The sequence below is a fragment of the Sturnira hondurensis genome, unplaced genomic scaffold, assembly GCF_014824575.4.
Source record: "Sturnira hondurensis isolate 20B ecotype Veracruz unplaced genomic scaffold, ASM1482457v3 Scaffold0021725, whole genome shotgun sequence".
In the NCBI taxonomy this organism is placed as follows: domain Eukaryota; kingdom Metazoa; phylum Chordata; class Mammalia; order Chiroptera; family Phyllostomidae; genus Sturnira; species Sturnira hondurensis.
In genome coordinates this window covers 195,411-209,951 of record NW_028094356.1, presented here as the reverse complement: position 1 = coordinate 209,951, position 14,541 = coordinate 195,411, and positions in this window count along the sequence as shown.

The following is a 14,541-nucleotide window of genomic DNA, read 5'->3' as shown; positions in this document are numbered from 1 at the left end:
GTACAATGAAGCTAAGGACCAGTAAACTTATTTAGATGGTAAAGGGCAGTTTTACCAGAAAGAAGGTGGGTGGGAGGAGGTAGAAGGGTATAAAGAGGGGATAAATGATGATGGAAGGAGATTTGACTTGGGGTGGTGAACACACAATACAATACACAGATGATGTTTTGTAGCATTGTACATCTGAAACCTATATAATTTTATTAACCAATATCACCCCAGTGAATCTGATAAAAAAATTTTTTAAATGGTAGGCCTCATGGTTTCTGAACAGTGCATTTTTTAAATTTGTTTTTAAAGATTTTATTTATTTATCTTTAGAGAGGAAGGGAAGGAGAGATGGAGAGAAATATCAATGTATGGTTACCTCCCGTGAGTCCCCCGCTGGGAACTGGCCTGCAACCCAGGCATGTGCCCTGACTGGGAATCGAGCCACGATTGTGTGGTTCATTTTTTTTAAATTACAAAAAGAATAACCAATGAAAGGTGAAGTGAGACACACTTCTGTTGCAAAGAAGGACCCTGAACAAGTCAGGATCATCACACATAAGAGAAAGATATATCACATCACATATAAGAAAAAGATACTAATAATTACTAATGTATCTTGCTGAATTCATAACAGCATTTTATATTTAAAAAAACTGCTTCTCTGTTACAACAGTGATCAGTTACTTGTAATTAGAACCTACTTGCCTTCAGTTATCAAACTCTCTATTACAGAAAATGACAAATAGCCCCTGGAAATTTGAATAAACAAGGAGTGCAGTCAGAAATATGAAAACCTTTTCATCTTAAAGACTTTGGGAGAAATTTTGCTTTTGAATTTCTAATCACAGCTCATAGTCACCTATCTGAAATTCTTTGGCTCCCTCTGACTCTTTTTAGGGCTATATTTTTGGTAACTGACAGATAGAAAATAATTTTCTTAAAGTCAGTATTTTGTAACAAAATCAATAAATATTTTGGCTACAGAGAGAGCAATACTAAAAATAAAATAAAATAAAATAAACTCCCCTAGGAATGAGTGGAGAAGAGAGCTACTGTTATGGTTTTTAAATCTCAGTCTATAAAGACTCAGGGCTCCAGAGAGATCCTGCAAGGGCAGAACGGTTGTGGGGTGGTGGTAAGAGCAAGGCAAAAATGAAGGGAGGGTAGATCTAGGAGTGTACCCAGCTTCTTCTTCTATGAAAATGAACTCTGCTTATTTGTTCTGTATATTAGGATTCAAAGAGAGGTGTTTATTAAAAACAATGTTTGCTAACCAGAAATTTATCGAGCTGTTAACTATTATAAGTTTGTTGCTGTCAAGAAAAGAAATAAACTAATTTGGGGGGGAGACACACACAAATAATAATGGGGAGGAGAAAGAGAGAGAGAGGAATTTATTGGCAGTATTCTAGGTTTTCAGAGACCCCTAAGGAGAATGCCCAGAGCCATGGAGTGGGTGGGGGAAAGACCAGACACTGAAGGACTAACTGCTCAGAGCTCCTGGATTCATGTGCTTCCCGTTCAGTAATCTGCCCAGAGAAAACAGCTGGTCTTGGCCCACCATTTTGAAATCCCTAGGAGAACCTGATTATCTTAGCTGAGTCATGTATCCCCTGTGGATAAATTAACCAAGGTCAAAGGGCAGGTTTACCAGGCCCCAAAGTGACTGCTGAGGGTTGACCTCTATAGCAGGGCAGATCTCCTAAAAGAAAGGTGGGCTTGGCAGATACTCAATTCCACAGAATTGCTTGGCAGAACTTTCAATTCCACACCTATCTTCCTAGCAACTAGGAGACCAGCCATGTCATATTCTTGGATACAAGGCCAAAGGTCATTGTTATGGGTTGAACTGTGTACCACCAACATTTGTATATTTCAGTCCTAACCTCTAGTACCTCAGAGTGTCATCTTATGGAGAGATAGGACTTTTGTACAGGTCATCAAGTTAAAGTGAGGTCATTCATGTGGGTCCTAATTCGATATGACTGGTGTTTTGTTAAAAGGAGAAATTTGGATGCAGATATGCAGAGAGGGAAGAAGATGTGAAGGCACAGAAAATGTTGTGTGAACATGAAGACTATGGCTGACTACAAGTAGAGAGCTAGAACAGGTCCTCCGTGCTCAGAACTCAGAAGCAACCAACCCCGCCAACTCCTTGATTCTGGACTTTTGGCTTTCAGTGAGGCCATTAATTTTTGTTGCCCAAGCCATTTAGTTTTTGGTACTTTGTTATGGAAGCCCTGACAAACAAAAACAATTATTTTAGGAGACTGATCTCTTTCCGTAGTTTACATAAATTAACTTCAGCTCCTGGCCGTAAAAAAATTTGAAGAGTCAGGCCACCTCTATTACTATGAGCTTTCTGGAAAGCCACTTACATTTTCTGGGTGCCAGTTTCTTCATCGTCAGAGGAGCCATGATGCCTCAGCATCATGGTTGTGAGATCTTCAGGATAAATCAGAACATTATATTAGAGAGTTCTCTGAAGAATGTCAGGGAATCTGACTGAATGACCTTTTTTCCCATGAAAAAATTGACAACATTGCACCTATTTTATTTCAGTCTGACTATATATATATATCAGCTAATGAGAAAGTTTATAATAGAGTCATTTCAAGCATTATTACTTTGACAATTATACATTGAAAAGGTGGAGGAAAACAGGACATCTTCAATTAAACCAAAGTTTATAGTACCACTTGTTTTAATGTTATTGCTTTCTCCCTTCTTTCTCAAAATCTTTCCATTTTACCTAGTACAAGTTGAATAATCCAATGGTTAATAAGAATCTTTTTACCACTTAAATTAGAAATATCTTGTTCCATTAATTTATATCAAAATATATTAAACTACTTTTAAGATAGAATTGAGGGGGCTGCCGCAGTGGTCAGGACCCACAAGCTTCTGCAGGCGCCCAGCGACAGGCGCGTCTGCCACAGAGGACTCACTGGGAGCCTGGCAAGTGTGAGTAAAGACAAAAGTGGCAGCTGCAGAGCCGGCTGCCCTCAGGAGCCAGGCACCTCAGAGTAAAGTCAAAAGCAACAGCGGCGGGAGCAGCAGCGATGGGACCAGCATCCCTCCGCTGGCGCCTAATGGCCTTGGAGCTGTTGCTGCTGCAGCTTTCAGGGTCCAGAGGCTTCCATCTATGGCCAGCATCGGGGCGTCTGCCACAGAGGACTCATTGGGAGCCCAGCACCTGTGAGTAAAGACAAAAGCGCCAGCGGCAGGGCCGGCTGCCCTCGGCCAGCCCAGAACGCCTCGGAGCCGCTGCTGCCCCCGTGTTAGAGGTATAGAGGCTTCCATCTGCAGCCAGTGCCACGGAAGACTCATAGGGAGCCCAGCACCCAGTGGAGCACTGGGCCGGCTGTGGGGTCCTTGGAATAGCTGGCTCCCTCCCTCACCATCTAGGCTGGGCTGGGTGGCAGAGACCTGTCTGCCTAGGTGTGCAGGGAGGATGGCAAGGACAGGGGGCCATGTTCAGTTGCAATCTCTGCAGTCGCCAGCCCACCAGCCTGCCAGCCCAGGAAATTTGAGAGGAGCATTGTCCTAACCAGTAGGGTTGGGGATTGGGCTGGGCTGAGAGGCACGCTTTCTGGAGAAGTTTTTACTGGAAAGTGGACTGAGGTATTCTCCTGTGAAGGCAGGTTGGCTTGCTTCTCACCAAGCCACAGGACTGGGAAGGACCAGTACCAGATCCCATGGGACCCAGGCAGCCTGTCAGGTGGGCAAGCACCCACACCCCAGTCTGGTAGCCTAGCTGGCAGGCGGGTGAGCACCTGGGCCTACAACCCAACCCAATCCACAGAGGGGTCCTGCCGAAACCAGAAAAACCGGATTGGACAGTTTGAAACCAACAAGGGAGGAGGTGTTGTTTTTTTTAACTTTTTTAAACTTTTTTTAAAACTTTTTTCAGTAATTGTATATTTCTTTTAAATTTTATTGTTGCTGTATTTTTCACTATTCTGTTCCTTTCCTTTCTTTTTTCCTGTTTTAGTCCTTCTTCCTTTCACCCCAAACTTATTGCTTTTTTCTCATTTCTCTTGCCCCTTTTTTGTGTGTTTGTTTGTTGCTTTCTATACCACTGTAAATACTTCACAACACGTCTCTTGGGTCTTAGCCCACTTTACAGGTTCCTGAATTCTATTACTGCAGTGCTTAACTCTACTTGCTCACACACTACATCTATTTACTATTCTTTACTCTCACCTTACCTCAAAATCTGACCACCCGCAACCTCACTACTTTCTAGATACAACTCACAAGACTTCCCTCCCCAACAAGAGACTTATCTTTGATCTATCCTTTCTTAAAAGTGGCAAATTGGGTTGAAGATTACAGTTAATACTATATATAGCCTGAAGATCTTCTATCTCTTCTCTACTGCCTGTGACTGTAAATATCACAAAGTACTCTCCTGCTGTCATAAACCATTTTCCCTCCCCCTCCAACTGATCACACACACACAAAGAAAAAAGTAGGTGGAAGCGGAGAACATCAAGATACCTGCAGGAGACTGCACCACTGAATTTCACAGGTATTCTACCACAGAAGTTCACACCATAAACCCGGGGAGTCAGAACAGATCAATTTAAGAAACTGAGGCTAACAAGAAGAGTCTCATAAGCAATGGGAAGACAAAGAAACAATGCCCAAATGGAAAAAAAGGTGGAAGTCTCAGAAACAAGGTCAGATGAAAGAGAGGCATGTCAGCTATCAGATATTGAATTCAAAGCACTAGTTATCAGGAAATTCAAAGAGCTCACAATGAGCTACCAGAAACTAGAGGGGAGCTACCAGAAACTAGAGGGGAGCTACAATGAGCTCTCTGCAAACTATATCAACATGAAAAAGAATATAGAAACTATCAGCAAAGGCCAAGAGGAAATGAAGAATACAATTTCGGAACTGAAGAACACAGTAGAAGGAATGAAAAGCAGGATCAATGAGGCAGAAGATCGGATCAGCAAGTTGGAGGACACAGTAGAAAGAAACTCCCAGAAAGAGCAAGAAAGGGAAAAGAAGCTCAAAAAGAATGAAGAGAGACTAGGAGAAATGCAAGATAATATGAAACGTAATAATATCTGAAAAATAGGAATACCAGAAGGAGAAGAAGAAGAACAAGGGAAAGAAAACCTATTTGAAAGAGTAATGATGGAAAATTTTCCTAAGTTGAGGAGAGAGAAAGTTACATGAATCCAGGAATCACAGAGAGTCCCATTCAAGAGGAACCCAAAGAGGCCCACTTCAAGACACATCATCATTAAAATGACAAAGAGAGAATCTTAAAGGTAGCAAGGGAGAAAAAGGAAGTAACATACAAGGGAGCCCCAATAAGGTTAGCTACTGACTTCTCAATGGAAACACTCCAAGCAAGAAGAGAATGGCAAGAAATATTTCAAGTAACGAGAACCAGAGGCCCACAACCAAGGCTACTTTACCCAGCAAGGCTCTCAGTCAAGATAGAAGGCCAAATAAAGAGCTTCCAAGACAAAAGAAGTCTAAAAGAATATGCCTCCACCAAACCAGCTCTACAAGAAATACTAAAAGGACTGCTTTAAGGAAAGGAAGGAAAAGAGAGAGACAGAGAGGAACTGTGGTACAAAAATGGCAATGAATTAGTACTTAACAATAATAACCTTAAATGTAAATGGATTAAATGCTCCAATTAAAAGACATAGAATAGCTGAATGAATAAGAAAGCATGACCCACACATATACAGCCTACCAGAGACCCACTTCAGGACAAAAGAACATCACAGACTAAAAGTGAAAGGCTGGAAACAAATTTTCCAAGCAAATGGACAAGAAAAAAAAGCCGGGGTAGCAATTCTCATATGAGACAAAATAGACTTCAAAAAAAGGGCCATAAAGAGAGACCCAGAAGGTCACTTCATAATACTCAAGGGAAGAATCCACCAAGAAGACATTAACATCATAAATATGTATGCACCCAACATAGGAGCACCCAAATATATTAGAAAAATCCTAGAAGACTTCAAGAAAGATATTGACAGCAACACAATTATAGTAGGGGATTTTAACACCCCACTGTCAAAAATGGACAGATCTTCCAAACAAAATATCAACAAAGATATAGCTGCACTAAACAACACCCTAGATGAAATGGACTTGACTGATATATATAGAGCCCTTCATCCCAAAGAAGCTAAATACACATTCTTTTCAAATGCATATGGAACATTTTCCAAGATAGACCACATGATAGGACACAAAATGAGCCTCAACAAATTCAAGAAAATTGAAATAATACCAAGCATTTTCTCTGATCACAAGGGACTGAAATTAGAAACCAACCCCACAGGAAAAAAACAAAACACCCAAAATCATGGAGACTGAATGGTATGCTATTAAACAACAAATGGGACAAGATAGAAATTAGGGAAGAAATCAAAAAGTTTCTGGAAACAAATGAAAATGAACTCACAACAGCCCAAAACTTATGGGACACAGCCAAGGCAATCCTGAGAGGGAATTTTTAGCAATACAGGCTTACTTAAAAAAATAGAAATATTTCAAACAAACAACCTAACCCTATGTCTGCAAGAACTAGAGGAACAACAACAAAGACAGCCCAGAGCAAGTAGAAGGAAAGAAATAACCAAGATCAGAGCAGAATTAAATGACATAGAGACTAAAAGAATAATTCTAAGGATCAATGAATCCAAGAGTTGGGTTTTTTGAAAAGATAAACAAAATAGACAAGGTTTTAAGTAGGCTCATTAAGAAAAGAAGAGAGAGGACACAAATAAACACAGTCAGAAATGAAAGAGGAGAAATTACAACTGATAGCATGGAAATAGAAGGGATTGTAAGAAATTACTAATGAAGAATTGTGTGCCAAGAAATTTGAAAACCTAGGTGAAATGGACAAATTTCTAGAAAAATAGAATCTTCCAAAACTCAATGAAGAAGAAGTAGAAAGCCTGAACAGACCAATGACAGCAGATGAAATTGAAGCAGTAATCAAAAAACCCCCATCCTCCAAAAGCCCCAGACCAGATGGCTTCACAGGAGAATTCTACAAAGCATTTAAGGAAGAGCTAACCCCTATCCTTCACAGACCATTCCAAAAAATCCAAAATGATGGGAAACTCCCCAACTCTTTTTATGAAGCCAGCATTATCCTAATTCCAAAACCAGATAGGGACAGAACAAAGAAAGAAAACTTCAGGCCAATACCGCTGCTGAACATAGATGCTAAAATCCTCAACAAAATATTGACAAATCGCATCCAACAATACATCAAAAAGATCATACAACACGACCAAGTGGGATTCATCCCAGGGATGCAAGAATGGTTCAATATCCACAAATCAGTAAATGTAATACACCACATAAAAAAAAGCAAAGACAAAAACCACATGGTCATATCAATAGATGCGGAAAAAGCTTTTGATAAGGTACGACACCCATTTATGATAAAGGTACTCAACAAAGTGGGAATAGAGGGAGCATTCCTCAATATAATAAAGGCCATATATGAAAGACCTACAGCCAACATCATACTGAATGGGCAAAAACTGAAAGCTTTTCCACTAAGATCAGGAACAAGACAAGGTTGTCCACTTTTACCACTTCTATTTAATATAGTATTGGAAGTTTTAGCCTCAGCGATTAGGCAAGAAAAGGAAATAAAAGGCATTCAAATTGGAAAGAAGGAAACAAAACTGTCATTGTTTGCAGATGACATGATAATGTACATGGAAAATCCTATAGACTCTACCAAAAAACTGCTCAAACTAATAAATGAATTTGGCAAAACACCGGGATACAAAGTCAATATCCAGAAATCAAAGGCATTTTTGTATACTAACAATGAATTAGCAGAAGCAGAAATCAAGAAAAAAATCCCATTCGATATGGCAAAAAGAAAAATAAAATAACTGGGAATAAATCTAACCAAGGAGGTTAAAGACCTGTATGCAGAAAACTACACAACACTGAAGAAAGAAATCAAGGAAGACACAAAACAATGGAAACATATACCGTGTACATGGATTGGAAGAATTAACAGCATCAAAATGTCCATACTACCCAAAGCAATTTACAGATTCAATGCAATACCTATTAAAGTATCAATGGCATATTTCACAGACACAAACACTTCAAAAAAATTATATGGAACCATAAAAGACCTCGAATAGCAGCTGCAATTTTGAGAAAGAAGAACATAGTAGGAGGGATCACAATATCTGATATCAAACTGTATTACAAGGCCACTGTAATCAAAACAGCCTGGTACTGGCATAAAAACAGGCACATAGATCAAAGGAACAGAACAGAGAACCCAGAAATAAACCCAACTCTCTACAGTCAATTAATATTTAATAAAGGGGGAAGTAACATAAAATGGGGTAAAGATAGCCTCTTCAACAAATGGTGTTGGGAGAACTGGACAGCCACATGCAAAAAAATGAAACTCGAGCACCAACTTACACCATACACCAAAATAAATTCAAGGTGGATAAAAGACTTAAATATACAATGGGAAACCATTAAAGCCCTAGAGGAGAACATTGGCAGGAAAATTTCAGATATTTCACGCAGCAACATTTTTACTGATATGTCCCTTATAGCAAGGACTATAAAGGAAACAATAAACAAATGGGATCTCATCAAAATTAAAAGCTTCTGTGCAGCTAAGGAAAACAGCATTAAAATAAAAAGACAACCAACTGTATGGGAAAACATATTTGCCAATGATACCTCAGGCAAAGGTTTAATCTCCAAAATATACAAAGAACTCACATGACTTCACTCTAAGAAGAAAACTAACCCAATTAAAAAATGGGGAAAGGACTTGAACAGACACTTCTCCAAGGAGGACATACAGAGGATCCAGAAACACATGAAGAGATGCTCAATATCGCTTGCTATCAGAGAGATGCAAATTAAAACCACAATGAGATACCACTTTACACTGATGAGAATGGCTATCATAAACAAAGCAATAAACAACAAATGTTGGAGAGGGTGTGGGGAAAAGGGAACTCTGGTCCACTGTTGGTGGGATTGCAGACTGGTACAACCATTATGAAAAACAGTATGGAATTTTCTCAGAAAACTAAAATTGGACTTGCCTGTTGACCCAGCAATTCCACTGCTCGGATTGTATCCTAAGTACCCTAAAACACCAATGCCAAAGAACATATGCACCCCAATGTTCATAGCAGCACAATTTACAATAGCCAAGAGTTGGAAGCAACCTAGGTGCCCATCAGTAAATGAATGGATCAAAAAACTATGGTACATATACACAATGGAATTTTATGCTGCAGAAAGAAAGAAGGAGCTCCTACCTTTTGCAACAACATGGATGGAACTGGAAAGCATTATGCTGAGTGAGAAAAGACAGGTGTTGAAGGACAAATACCATATGATCTCACCTTTAACAGGAAGCTAAACAACAAAACAAACAAGCAAGCAAAATATAACCAAAGACATTGAAATAGAGAACAGGCTGTCAGTGACAAGAGGGGAGAGGGGAGGGAATTTCAGGGGAAATAGGGGAGGGATTTAGAGGAAAATATATAAAGGACACATGGACAACAAGTGAGAAGGGTGGAAATGGGAGGGAGATGGGGAGCACAGGGGTGGGATGAGATGGGAGTAATAGACAGAAAACTGTACTTGAAGTGTAATTAAATTAAAAAATTGGGAAAAAATAGAATTGTAACTTTATATTAACTCTAGCTTGGGGCTAGATGATGACTTTGTGAATGCCATGGGTTGAATTTTAGCTTCATAAAGCTGGTGCATGTACACACACAGACACACACTCCTGCTCCAGTGGGTCCCATACTTAATCTGATTTAACTGCTCTTCCTGCGCTGTGACATGCTTTACTGGTATAATAGTAGAACGGAATCTCTCACCTGCGTGCTGGATAGATATGCAATTATTGGGTCTGTTGCTCTTGACACTATGAAAGATTTTTGTTGCCTGAGAGATTTTCGTTGCTTTGTGGTAACTCCCTTGAAATCCACAACAAGATATTATTTTGAAATGTGGCTTTCTACTATGTGTTTGCCAAGTTTCAGGTAAATAAAATGTGGTTTCACTGGTCCATACATTGAGCTTAACTGGATTCCAAGTAATGGACACATATGGCCTGTAGGTTTTGCTATATCTGTGTTCTTTGTGCTTTTTAAGTTGAAAAGATAAGTTGAATTAAAATTTTTTATTAATTTAAAAACAAGCTATCACACATCCTTAGAATAATCTCTTTTCAGTTTTTTGTAAATAACAAATTTGTTTAGTATTGACTGACTTGCTAGTGCCATTTAAAAATAACTTATAGCCAGTGTTACAAAAATAGCTCTTCCTGCATTTTTTGTTATATTCTCTGTTAGAGATACTGACAGACTTGATGAAGCAGTCGTTTGTCATAGTTATGTTCCTAGTCATAGTTTCTTGGGGCCACTGTATTAGAAAATATGCTAAAAAGTTATTCCTTCATGTTACCTTGTCTAAATAAGTGAGTTGACATTTCCCACACATACATTACATAAAATACTAAAGCAAAGATTAGCTCACAGTTCACGTATTATATAGCATACCTACATTAATTTATTTTCTATGGATCATTTCTAATAGGCATTTAACCAGTCTTTGTACATTATATTTCCACTCTCAAATTCTACACTATGTTATGACAAATTTTTGCCCCTGATTTTTCATATTAGAAAGCTCAAAGTTATTTTATTTTTCCCTTTTCTTCATAAGCTATTTATTCAAATCAATTTATGATTTCTTTTTGCTTTCCTTTTTTTTTAAATATTGGTGATCCTTTCTCTTCTCAGTCAAATAGCTGCCTCATGGGTGCCTGTACGTCTACTCTTATCTTGTCAATTGTCTCCCCAGTTAGTTTCAACTTTACCTCTATATACTTACCCACTTTTTTAAATGAAAATATGATCCTGGCATTCTTTACTTGAAGTGTTGCAGGGTTTGCCAGTGCCTAAGCAATACACTTCAGGCTCCTTGGCAGGGTAGCTGATGACTTTTAAATCCTGGCCCGTCTTTTATTCTTATGCCTACACCCTCCACTCAATCCTCCTACATTCCTGCTACACAACACAATTCACTATTGCCTGGACATGTTCTTTCATGCCTCCAAACTGTTGCTGATGCCATATCATATCTGTAATATACACACATTCTCACACACACATATGTTTTTTACTTTATATATCCCTCTACAAAATTGTTTTCATAACACTGTTTTGGAGTTTTGTATATATAGATACACTTAGCTCTAATTTATTCATGTTCAGTATTGTACAGTCTTCCTTTTAATGAATATTATAATCTATTATCCCATCACCCTGATGGTAAACATTTAAGTTATTCTAATATTACAAACAATCCTGCAAATAATAGCATGTCTATATTAGCATGTATGAGTAATTTGGGAGGTTAATAATCTAGAAGGGAAATTACCCAAAAGGAGAATACATACACAACTTGTTTGATACAGTCTGCCAAAAACATCATTTTAAAGATGTTTCCACTTATGTCACAACCAATATTATCTATTTAGCTTCATACTTATCTTTGTAAGATGTTATCAATCTTTGTAATTTTTAAAATCTTAGTGTAGCAGTGCATAATTATATCAGTGGGGAATTGTAACTCACTCTACCATTCTTTTGACGTTGTTTCTGTAAGTGCTGACTCCGACTAATGTGTAGCTTGTAGATGAACAGCATGCTTGTAAAAGAATCCAAGGAACTAGCTTCATATGATACAAACTCCAACCTTCAGGCATCCCAGCTCTGGGAGGTTTGCTGACTTTCACCCATGAAGTCAGGATGACATATGACCGGATGATGTGAAGCCAGATAACTAAACCAGGATGATGCACACTGGACCATCACTGTCATTGAAATGCACTGTGCTAGTCTTCACGTAGAGAACTTTTCAGCCCCCTCCCTTGATCTTTTATTCTGTTCCCCTCTCCCTCCTTATAAAAACCTCTGCCTCCACTGAGAGGTGGAGATGGGCTTTGTGACATGAGTCTCCCATCTTCTAGGTGGCCAGCACCTGAAAATAAACCACTTTCTTTTACATCAGCACCTGCCCCTCAAGTATAGGCTTTCGTAGCATCAGGCAGCCAGATCTGTTTTTGGTTACAGTTTTTGACAACTACAGATGAAACTATGTGGACTCTGGTAAGGCCCAGAGGGCCCAGACTGGGCGTCCCAGTTGCTTGTGCCAGGCTGACACCATGACAAGGATTTAAGGAATTTCCCAGCATCTGCTGAGAGCTCTTTATCTCAGAGACTCTTTCTGCTCTCCTTCTCAAGGCATCAGCTACATTTAAATGCTTTGCTGGTGAAAGGAAACAGGTTGTTGGTGGGCTGATGAGCCCAGACTGGGTAAGCCCACGGTGTGCACAAGAAGGAGACCCTGTCTCCTTAAGTGGGTCCTTTGAGCCATTTAGGATTGTGGAATCAATAGGCACCACTTGGCAGTAGGCACAGCTCATTGACAAGAAAATATCTCAATTCTCCAGTGTGGAATTTGATTGGAGCACTCTTCTGATTTTGGTTTGGGTATTGTTTGATTTTTTTTTATTGCAAACTGCTTTTTAATTTAAAAAGCAATTTTATTAGTTTTGTTTCTCTGTTCTTCTGCAAGAAGAAGTCTATTTTTATTTGAGAGCTTATGTCTGTTTCTCTCATCTGTCTGAAATGGAAATTTGGTTACAGTTTTTTGCTTGCTTTCTCACCTTTGGAGAGTTGCTTTGATCTTTGCTCTTTCATACACATCAAGAATCCTCTGTCCCCACTGTTTGGGCCTCATGCCATTTGGAATTTGTCAGGGTTGTTTGTGGTACTGGTGTGAAATAAGATTCTAAGGCTAGTCTCAGTCCCTCCTTTTAGAGGCTGTAATTTGAGTGTACTCATCTGTTTAAATTTTGTCTTTGCTTTATATATTCGGTCTTGCTTCTGTTTATGAAAGGAAGACCTTGGTCTCACTCTAGAATTGTTTTGCCAAATGTCTGACAAATGGGATAAGATCTGTTATGTGCAAGCTTTCATGTTGTTACATCAGAAGGATTCTACTGAGAATGGATTTAAATTGATGGTCTAAAAAAGGGAAAAGATCTCACCACCCTCTCAGAGAATAAAAATCAGAAAAGGAAAAAAAAAAACCCAAGCATTTTTAAACCTAAGAGGCTAAGACCAGGCCAAGCCTGACATTTCCCCTGTCTGTTCTTCAGCCTCTGTAGAAGTTATCAAGGACACTAGAAAATGAAACAGCTCACTTTTGAGCACACTAAAGGAATGCAGTAATCACCAAGAAAAATATTGTATTTGTCGATGGAAAAAAAGGTTCTGAAAATCATAAAATGTGTTAATATATGTTATCAATCTAAAGAATTCTAGCTACTTTCAGTGATCTCTAGAAATTGAAAATTCTAATTAAGTTGGGGGAAAATATATGGTTTTGATAATAGAAGCTGTAAATTATGGCAACATATTTTGAAGGAAATAGAATTGATTATAGGTCAAGCTAAATAAACTTTGTTATTTCTGGATAAATTAAAAAGGGCAAATGAAGAGGGACTAGGGAAGTTGCAGAGAATTCGTATGAAAGTTGAAAAAGATTTGTGTAAGTCATAGAGGGTCTGTAAGTTGAAGAAAGTATGTATAATTTGAAGGATTTGTAGAAAAAAGAAGCAAAAAGAAAAGGAATTGAGGGAGTACAAAAAATGAGAAAAGATAAAAGAAATGGATATACATTTTACAGAAAGGGAGAACATTTGGAGAAAAATTTCAACAATGGAAATGGAAATTAAAAAAAGAATAAGAAAAGCCCTGGCTGGTGTAGCTCAGTGGATTGAGCGCGGGGCTATGGACCACACGTTTGCGGTTCGATTCCCAGTCAGGGCACATGCCTGGGTTGCAGGCCGGTTCCCAGCAGGGGACTCATGAGAGGCAACCATACATTGATATTTCTCTCCTCTCCTTCCCTTCCCCTCTAAAGATAAATAAAATCTTTTAAAAAAGCATTTATAAAAAAAAAGAATAAGAAAGAAAAACAAAGGCATGTAGGCAGATGATAAAACAAAGTAATAATTTTATGGACAAATGAAAAAGACAAAAGCTCCCTGTGGTTTTCCAAAACCAATTGTTATTTCCCAGCTGAAACCCCAGGTAAAATGGACAGTGCAGAACAAATTAATTGATTGCTTAGTCTAATATAATTTCATTTGTAATTTCAATTGCTATCTTAAAATGTTGTTATAAAAAAAGTAAATTACTTTATCAATTCCACTGTGGTGTGATCTGTAACCCTGTCATTTAAGTATTATTTTTGGCCATTTAGCAACAGTCACTGTTTTACTCTGATGCATTTATAAAAATGCTACATCTTGTGAGTTATTCTAGAATATGCCTTACTGAGAATATATCTTCAAATCACGCTATGAAATAGATGGGGATTTGTGGAGCTCTGCAGAATGACTGGTTTCATAAAGACACTGTCAAGTAATCAGGATAAACAAGAACTGGGCCCTGA